This window comes from Triticum urartu, chromosome 4 (genome assembly GCF_003073215.2).
Source record: "Triticum urartu cultivar G1812 chromosome 4, Tu2.1, whole genome shotgun sequence".
In the NCBI taxonomy this organism is placed as follows: domain Eukaryota; kingdom Viridiplantae; phylum Streptophyta; class Magnoliopsida; order Poales; family Poaceae; genus Triticum; species Triticum urartu.
The window spans coordinates 593,225,324-593,235,714 of record NC_053025.1 but is presented as its reverse complement, the minus strand read 5'-3'; the positions used below and the strand labels follow the sequence as shown (position 1 = coordinate 593,235,714).

The 10,391-nt window shown below is 49.6% G+C and overlaps 1 pseudogene; it reads left to right on the top strand.

Annotated features, from left to right (window-relative positions):
- The first annotated feature begins 2,190 nt into the window (after positions 1-2,190).
- LOC125552971 lies at positions 2,191-9,375 on the top strand (annotated as a pseudogene).
- Positions 9,376-10,391: the final 1,016 nt, after the last annotated feature.

Sequence of the window (10,391 nt, the reverse complement as noted above, 5' to 3'; positions counted from 1 at the left end):
CGTCTGGTTAGTTTAAATAGTTGATGAAAAATGTATGCGGGCAGCTTTGGATGGCGGTCTCCCGTATCAGTGTACGCGATTGGTCCCCCCTTTTCCTTGATGGATGTGGGAGCATATTTGCGGGTCAGCATTGAAGATGCCCTAAATTCATAATGACATAGGGAGAACTATGCATAAGTTCTAGTAGCATTTCCCGAATACGTGAGAATTACGGTGGCGTCTATCCGATTCACCTTTTTATTTGTCCTTCTGGCACAAACAGAAGAATGTGTGCCCCCTGTTCCGCTGATGGATACGGGGGCATATTTGCGGGTCAGTGTTGGAGATGCCATAAATCAAAATGACATATGGAGAAGTATGCGAAAGTTCTAATTGCATTTCGCGACCCGTAGCACGTCGCGCGGAGCACATGCGCGGGCGTGCGCGAGCGCGCAACGCCGGGAGCATCGGCGCGGGCGGGCACGAGCGTGCGACCGGAGAGTGCAACGAGGAGCACAGGTGCGAGCGTGTGACCCCATGGCTTCATCGCCGGCACGACCTCGTTCACGAGAACTTCGACCTCTCAGCTGCCGGGTGTTGACCTCATCCGCGGGCAGGGGTGCGCCGTGGGAGCTCAGGGCGGCGCGCGCAGGAGCTCGGGGTAGTTCACTCATAGGTGTTCGATGGAATGCCGGGACGAGCATGTCACAAAATGCGTCCATCCTCATTGGGCGCATCGACCGACCCAAATGAAAAAGTTAACACGGTTGAGCGGACGGCCGTTCCAAACGAAAAAAGACAAAATCAGCGTCCGTTTGGGTCACCGCGTTGGAGTTTCTCTTATAGTGGTGCTGATTAACCTTTTTTATTTGTCCTTGTAGCAGACATAGAAGAATGTGTACTCGTAATTATCCATTTTCGAGGGTTTTGTTGGGAAATTCTTTGGTTTACTCCAAAATAGAAAAAGGTTCGTGGGCATTCGAAATGAACCGGCCGTAATCTAAAAAATATATATAGCCGGCCGCCGGCCGCGCCTACCGGAGAAGCCTCCGCAGACCGCAGCTAGGGTTTACCGTCCCCGCTTCCGTCGTCCCGCGCCTTCTCCCTCTTCCAAAGTCACCGGAGCACATGGCCGGCGCCGAACGATTGACGACGGAGGGGGCGGAGAAGGACCTGGAGTTCTCGCGCGGCAGCGAGGTGCCCAGCTTCGAGTTCGCGTTCAACTCGCAGAACTTCTCCGACAGGTTGCTGCTGATAGAGATCGGCGCCGGCGAAGATGTCGCCCGACGATCCCTCCCCGACTCGGCGCGCCACTGCAAGGAGAAAGGTGCGTACAGTACCCCCTCCCCCCGCGCCGGCAATCGCATGATACTGTTGTAAATTCATTACTCCCTACTAACTTTGTACAAAATCAGCGTCAATTAATATGGATCGGAGAGAGTACATGATGTTTGGCGCAATTCGGATGCTGCATTGTGGGGGAATTTGCGGCTCGTGTAGTAATGGTCGAGACAGGGCTTCTGGTTCTGGCAACTAGTCGCCGACGTGCACGGGCTGTTACTAAGCTTTGCTCTCCTCCTCCGCATACAGATCGAAGGAAAAGGGGCTAGGGCACCACATGCATGGGGCCTCACATTAAACGCGATGTCAGCCGTTGCGAGCAAGTGTTGTGGTTGTGGCAAACCGTCCGACGACATGTCAAGCCAGCCATGCATGGTTGCCGCGAAGAAGCATCATGGCTACTGCGAGCCCATGGAGAAGGCGTTGCTACGAGCCTCATCCTACGACGCTTCGTCGACGAGCCGATGATGCTACAACGATGGGATGCAAAGCTAGTGATCGTGCGTGGCGATGTTGGAACCAGTAAGCACTTTGCAAGTGTGCTGGCTGTGGGAGCATCATTACAAGATCTTTGCGGCCAAAGGTCGGCGGGGTTTCAGGGTGTCGACGATGGCTTGTGATGGCCGACGGAGGCAAGAAGATGTGTGTTAGAGTGGATACAACCCAACCGACAGAGCGGTGGCTGGTGGGTTAGAATGGAGGCAAAAAATTTAGACGCATCATGTTTACAGAGTAGTAAATAGAGCGGACGATGATATAGAATCGGCTAGGCATAGTTTAGCCCCACAGAACCAAATTTTTATTCTCTGACGGGTTTTAAGGGATCGGCTAGATATGCAAGGGGGAGGACCGAGGGCCGGGATTGGGAGGGGAGACTAAGTGACTGACTGACTAGTGGGTCATGGGGTGTGGGGCGAGTCGTCGTCGTCTCGTCGTGTCCAAGCCGCCACCCGCGGCTCCTCTCCCTCCCCACTCCATGGATGCATGCCGTCGCGCCTCCCCTCCCATCTTCGCTCTGCTCCGCGGCGGACGGCAGCGCAGCCGCAGCCAGGCATTCAAGGCCCGCCCCGCCGCCGCCGCCGCCGTCTTCGATCTTCCTCCCCCTCCCCTTCCAGTGCGCGCGGCCGGCAGGCATTCCGTCGAACGCCTACGGTGCGCACCCACCAGGCCCTCCCCGCACCACCCCCGCGGTCGAGTCGGTCCCGTCGTCCACCTCTCCTCTCTTCGGAGCAGGACTCCCTCTCCGTGACCAACTAGTCGCTATTCTCCGTCCGTCTCCGCGTGGGCTTCCCTCCCTCCTTCCAATCGCGTTCGACTCCGCCCGCCGCCCTTCCAATCCCCGGCGACATATATAAGCAGCAGCCAGCACCAGATTACCAAACCGGTTTCGATTTCGTCGGAGTAGATTATATCTCGGGCGCGGCCGCGGGATCAGCGTCTGCTGTGTTCGTCTGAAAGCTTGCGCCGTCGCCGCCCGCATTGGTGGCGGTGACTGCTGGGTGGCGCTGAAAGTTAGTTTTTTGAGGGGGCGGCAATGGCGGGGTCCGACCAGATCAGCGAATTCTGCAGGGCGCTTGGGGGCGACACGCCGATCCGCAGCGTGCTGGTCGCCAACAATGGGATGGCGGCCGTCAAGTTCATGCGCAGCATCCGCGCCTGGGCCTCCGAGACCTTTGGCACCGAGAAGGCCATCCTTCTGGTGGCCATGGCGACCCCAGAGGACCTCCGGGCCAATGCGGAGCATGTAAGGATCGCTGACCAGTTCTTGGAGGTCCCTGGTGGAACCAATAACAACAACTATGCAAATGTGCAGCTCATTGTCGAGGTTAGCGCGGTTCATCCATCAGTCATTCTCCTGCTCTTATATCATCCATGTTCATTGTGCTTGGTACTTGACTAGTAGTTACTAATGTTTGCTTGTGATTCACCTGTCATGTCATGATACAGATAGCAGAGAGGACCCGGGTTTCTGCAGTTTGGCCAGGCTGGGGTCATGCCTCTGAGGACCCAGAGCTTCCAGATGCGCTCAAGGAAAAGGGGATCATTTTTCTTGGGCCACCGTCAGCCGCCATGGCGGCACTAGGTGATAAGATCGGTTCCTCTCTTATTGCACAAGCAGCAGGAGTTCCAACTCTTCCATGGAGTCGGTCACATGTATGTATGCGTGCCTTCTCCTATTTCTTTGATATATATTGTTTTGTTTTCTCCATCACTGTATATACATATATGTTGCTTAAAACTAACACGAAATATCGTGCTCTAGGTGAAAGTTCCGCAAGAAACCTGCCACTCTATACCTGAGGAGATCTATAAGAAGGCTTGTGTGTCAACCACAGAGGAAGCAGTCGCAAGTTGTCAAGTGGTGGGGTATCCTGCAATGATCAAGGCATCGTGGGGCGGTGGTGGTAAAGGAATAAGGAAGGTGCACAATGACGATGAGGTGAGAGCCTTGTTTAAGCAGGTGCAAGGAGAAGTCCCTGGATCGCCTATATTTGTTATGAAGGTGGCCTCTCAGAGCCGGCATCTAGAGGTCCAGTTGCTCTGTGACAAGCACGGCAACGTAGCAGCGCTGCACAGTCGGGACTGTAGTGTTCAGAGAAGGCACCAAAAGATTATCGAAGAGGGACCAATCACTGTTGCTCCTCCAGAGAAGGTTAGAGAGCTTGAGCAGGCAGCAAGGCGGCTCGCTAAATGTGTGCAATATCAGGGTGCTGCCACGGTGGAATATCTGTACAGCATGGAAACGGGTGAATACTATTTCCTGGAGCTTAATCCAAGATTGCAGGTAGAACACCCTGTGACCGAATGGATTGCTGGAGTGAACCTACCTGCATCTCAAGTTGCGGTAGGAATGGGCATACCCCTCTACAACATTCCAGAGATCAGACGCTTTTATGGAGTGGAATATGGAGGTGGCTATCACAGCTGGAAGGAAATATCAGCTGTTGCGGCTAAATTTGACTTGGACAAAGCACAGTCTGTAAGGCCAACGGGTCACTGTGTAGCAGTTCGAGTTACTAGCGAGGATCCAGATGACGGGTTTAAGCCTACTGGTGGAAGAGTGGAGGAGCTAAACTTTAAAAGTAAACCCAATGCTTGGGCCTATTTCTCGGTTAAGTCTGGCGGAGCAATTCATGAGTTTTCTGATTCTCAGTTTGGTCATGTTTTTGCTTTTGGGGAATCCAGGTCGTTGGCAATAGCCAATATGGTACTTGGGTTAAAAGAGATCCAGATTCGTGGAGAGATACGCACCAATGTTGATTACACGGTCGATCTCTTGAATGCCGCGGAATACCGAGAAAATAAGATCCACACTGGTTGGCTAGACAGCAGAATAGCTATGCGTGTCAGAGCAGAGAGGCCACCATGGTACCTTTCAGTTGTTGCTGGAGCTCTATATGAAGCATCAAGCAGGAGCTCAAGTGTTGTAACCGATTATGTCGGTTATCTCAGTAAAGGTCAAATACCACCAAGGCACATCTCTCTTGTCAATTTGACTGTAACACTAAATATAGAGGGGATCAAATATACAGTTAAGACAGTAAGAGGTGGACCTGGTAGCTACAAATTAAGAATCAATGAATCAGAGATTGAAGCAGAGATGCACTCGTTGCGTGATGGTGGGCTCTTAATGCAGTTGGATGGAAACAGTCATGTAATTTACGCAGAGACAGAGGGTGCTGGTACACGCCTTCTAATCAATGGTAGAACCTGCTTATTACAGAAAGAGCATGATCCTTCCAAGCTGTTGGCTGATACACCGTGCAAACTTCTTCGGTTTTTGGTCGCCGATGGTTCTCATGTGGTTTCTGATACACCATATGCTGAGGTGGAGGTCATGAAGATGTGCATGCCACTGTTACTACCGGCCTCTGGTGTCATTCACTTTGTCATGCCTGAGGGTCAGGCCATGCAGGCGAGTGACCTGATAGCAAGGTTGGATCTTGATGACCCATCTTCTGTGAGGAAAGCTGAACCATTTCATGGCACCTTCCCAAAGCTTGGACCTTCTGCTGCTATTTCTGGCAAAGTTCACCAAAAGTTTGCTGCAAGTGTGAATTCTGCGCACATGATCCTTGCAGGATATGAACATAATATCAGTCATGTTGTACAATATTTGCTAAACTGCCTAGACAGCCCTGAGCTCCCTTTTCTTCGGTGGCAAGAACTCATGTCCGTTTTGGCAACACGACTCCCAAAAGATCTTAGGAATGAGTTGGATGGTGTGTACAAGGAGTATGAGTTGAATGCTGACTTCCGGAAGGGCCAGGATTTCCCTGCCAAGTTGTTAAGGGAAGTCATTGAGGCAAATCTTGCACACTGTTCTGAGAAAGATAGGATTACCAGTGAGAGGCTTATAGAGCCACTTATGAGCCTGGTCAAGTCATATGAGGGTGGAAGAGAAAGCCATGCTTGCGTTGTTGTCAAGTCTCTCTTTGAGGAGTATTTATCTGTTGAAGAACTGTTCAGTGATGACATTCAGTCTGATGTGATAGAACGTCTACGACTTCAACATGCAAAAGACCTTGAGAAGGTTGTCTATATTGTGTTCTCCCATCAGGGTGTGAAAAATAAAAATGAGTTGATACTACAGCTTATGGACGGATTGGTCTACGCAAATCCATCTGCTTACAGGGACCAGTTGATTCGCTTTTCTGCTCTGAACCATACAGCATACTCTGGGCTGGCACTTAAAGCAAGCCAACTTCTTGAGCAAACTAAATTGAGTGAACTCCGCACAAGCATAGCAAGAAGCCTTTCAGAGCTGGAGATGTTTACTGAGGAAGGAGAGCAGGTTTCTACACCTAGGAGGAAGATGGCCATCAATGAAAGGATGGAAGATTTAGTGTGTGCCCCACATGCAGTTGAAGACGCCCTTGTGGCTTTGTTTGATCACAGTGATCCTACTCTTCAGCGGAGAGTAGTCGAGACATACATAAGAAGATTGTATCAGCATTACCTTGTAAGGGGTAGTGTCCGGATACAATGGCACAGGTCTGGCCTAATTGCATTATGGGAATTCTCTGAAGAGCATATTGGGCAGTCTGCGGCATTTCTAAAGCAACAAGTACAGGATCCCCGGGGCAGGCGATGGGGTGTAATGGTTGTAATCAAGTCTCTTCAGTGTCTGTCAACTGCGATTGAAGCTGCATTAAAGGAGACTTCACATTACAGAGCAGGTGCTGGAAGTGTCTCAAATGGTAATCCTATAAATTCTAACCGTGGCAATATTCTGCACATTGCTTTGGTTGGTATCAGCAATCAGATGGGCACTCTTCAAGACAGTGGTGATGAGGATCAAGCTCAAGAAAGGATTAACAAACTTTCCAAGATTCTGAAGGATACGACTATAACATCACATCTCAATGGTGCTGGTGTTAGGGTTGTCAGCTGCATTATCCAAAGAGATGAAGGGCGTCCGCCAATGCGCCACTCCTTCCAATGGTCATTTGACAAGCTATATTATGAGGAGGACCCGATGCTCCGTCATGTGGAACCTCCTTTGTCCACATTTCTTGAATTGGACAAAGTGCATCTAGAAGGTTACAGTGACGCAAAATACACCCCATCTCGTGATCGCCAGTGGCACATCTACACACTGGTAAAGAACAATAAAGATCCGAGATCAAATGACCAAAGGATGTTTCTTCATACCATAGTCAGACAGCCAAGTATGACCAATGGTTTTTCGTTTGGACATATTGACAATGAGGTATGCCGTGCTCAAGCCTCATCGTCATTCATACCTAACAGCATACTCAGATCATTGATGGCAGCGCTAGAGGAAATAGAGTTACATGCTCACAATGAGGCTGTGAGGTCAGCACACTCCCATATGTATATGTGCATACTGAGAGAGCAGCGGTTGTTTGATCTAATTCCAGTTTCAACGAGGATGGATGAAGTTGGCCAAGATGAGGAGACAGCATGCACACTTTTGAAGCATATGGCTATGAGTATACATGAACATGTCGGTGTTAGGATGCATTGACTTTCCGTGTGCCAGTGGGAAGTGAAACTATGGTTAGATTGTGATGGGCAAGCTAGTGGTGCTTGGAGAGTTGTTGTTACCATTGTCACTGGGCATTCCTGCACTGTTGATATTTACCGAGAAGTGGAGGACTCCAATACACATGAGCTTTTCTACCGCTCCGCCACACCCGCAGCTGGTCCTTTGCATGGCATTCCATTGCATGAGCCATACAAACCTTTGGATGCCCTTGACCAGAAACGTAACACTGCCAGGAAAAATGAAACTACATACTGCTATGATTTCCCATTGGTATTTGAAAAAGCATTGAAGGAGTCCTGGAAATCTGGTATTTCACATGTTGCAGAAGCTAACGGGCACAATCAGCGGTATGCTCAAGTGACAGAGCTCATGTTTGCTGATTCAACTGGATCATGGGGTACTCCTTTGGTTCCAGTTGAGCGTCCTCCAGGTATGAATGATATTGGAACTGTTGCTTGGAACATGAAGCTGTCCACACCAGAATTTCCAGACGGCCGGGAGATTATAGTTGTTGCAAATGACGTGACATTTAAAGCTGGTTCTTTTGGTCCTAGAGAAGATGCATTCTTCGATGCTGTTACCAATCTTGCTTGTGAGAGGAAAATTCCTCTAATCTACTTGGCAGCAACTTCTGGTGCTAGGCTCGGTGTAGCAGAGGAAATAAAGGCATGCTTCCATGTGGGATGGTCTGATGATGAGAGTCCTGAACGTGGTTTTCAGTATATTTACCTCATGGAACAAGATTATTCACGCCTAAGATCTTCGGTTATAGCCCATGAGCTAAAGCTGGAAAGTGGAGAAACCAGATGGGTTGTTGATACCATTGTTGGGAAAGAGGATGGACTCGGTTGTGAGAATCTACATGGAAGTGGTGCCATTGCCAGTGCCTACTCTAATGCATACAGAGAGACGTTTACTCTGACATTTGTGACTGGGAAAGCTGTTGGCATTGGGGCTTATCTTGCTCGGATAGGACTGCGGTGTATACAGCGTCTTGATCAACCAATTATTTTAACTGGGTTTGCTCTGCTAAACAAGCTTCTGGGGCGGGAGGTTTATAGCTCCCAATTGCAACTGGGTGGCCCCAAAATCATGGCTGCAAATGGAGTTGCCCATCTCACAGTGTCAGATGATCTTGAAGGTGTTTCTGCTATCTTGAAATGGCTCAGCTACGTACCTGCGTATGTCGGCGGTCCTCTTCCTATTCTGACACCTCTTGATCCACCGGAGAGACCTGTAACATACTTACCAGAGAATTCATGTGATGCCCGTGCGGCCATCTGTGGCATTCAGGACACTCAAGGAGGCAAGTGGTTGGGTGGTATGTTTGACAGAGAAAGCTTTGTGGAAACATTAGGGGGATGGGCGAAAACTGTTATCACCGGAAGGGCAAAGCTGGGTGGGATTCCAGTCGGTGTCATAGCTGTGGAAACCGAGACAATGATGCAAGTGACCCCGCTGATCCTGGTCAGCTTGATTCTGCAGAGCGTGTAGTCCCTCAAGCAGGACAGGTGTGGTTCCCAGATTCGGCCGCGAAAACAGCCCAGGCACTGCTGGATTTCAACCATGAAGAGCTCCCATTGTTCATACTTGCTAACTGGAGAGGCTTTTCTGGTGGCCAAAGGGATCTGTTTGAAGGAATCCTTCAGGCCGGTTCCATGATTGTCGAGAATCTGAGGACATATAAGCAGCCTGCCTTTGTGTATATACCAAAGGCTGGAGAGCTGCGTGGAGGCGCATGGGTCGTGGTGGACAGCAAGGTCAATCCTGAGCACATTGAGATGTATGCTGAGAGGAGTGCAAAAGGTAATGTCCTTGAGCCAAAGGCGCTAATTGAGATCAAATTTAAGCCAAATGAAGTTGAAGAGGGCATGTTAAGGCTTGACCCTCAGTTGGTCAGACTCAATGCTAGCCTCCTTAAAGAAATCAAGATAGGCACATCGGAAACGGAGGCCATCAGGATCAGGAGTATGATGACCGCTCGGATGAAGCAGCTGATGCCCATATACACTCAGGTTGCTACCCGGTTTGCTGAACTGCACGACACCCTAGTGGTGCTTGGAGAGTTGTTGTTACCATTGTCACTGGGCATTCCTGCACTGTTGATATTTACCGAGAAGTGGAGGACTCCAATACACATGAGCTTTTCTACCGCTCCGCCACACCCGCAGCTGGTCCTTTGCATGGCATTCCATTGCATGAGCCATACAAACCTTTGGATGCCCTTGACCAGAAACGTAACACTGCCAGGAAAAATGAAACTACATACTGCTATGATTTCCCATTGGTATTTGAAAAAGCATTGAAGGAGTCCTGGAAATCTGGTATTTCACATGTTGCAGAAGCTAACGGGCACAATCAGCGGTATGCTCAAGTGACAGAGCTCATGTTTGCTGATTCAACTGGATCATGGGGTACTCCTTTGGTTCCAGTTGAGCGTCCTCCAGGTATGAATGATATTGGAACTGTTGCTTGGAACATGAAGCTGTCCACACCAGAATTTCCAGACGGCCGGGAGATTATAGTTGTTGCAAATGACGTGACATTTAAAGCTGGTTCTTTTGGTCCTAGAGAAGATGCATTCTTCGATGCTGTTACCAATCTTGCTTGTGAGAGGAAAATTCCTCTAATCTACTTGGCAGCAACTTCTGGTGCTAGGCTCGGTGTAGCAGAGGAAATAAAGGCATGCTTCCATGTGGGATGGTCTGATGATGAGAGTCCTGAACGTGGTTTTCAGTATATTTACCTCATGGAACAAGATTATTCACGCCTAAGATCTTCGGTTATAGCCCATGAGCTAAAGCTGGAAAGTGGAGAAACCAGATGGGTTGTTGATACCATTGTTGGGAAAGAGGATGGACTCGGTTGTGAGAATCTACATGGAAGTGGTGCCATTGCCAGTGCCTACTCTAATGCATACAGAGAGACGTTTACTCTGACATTTGTGACTGGGAAAGCTGTTGGCATTGGGGCTTATCTTGCTCGGATAGGACTGCGGTGTATACAGCGTCTTGATCAACCAATTATTTTAACTGGGTTTGCTCTGCTAAACAAGCTT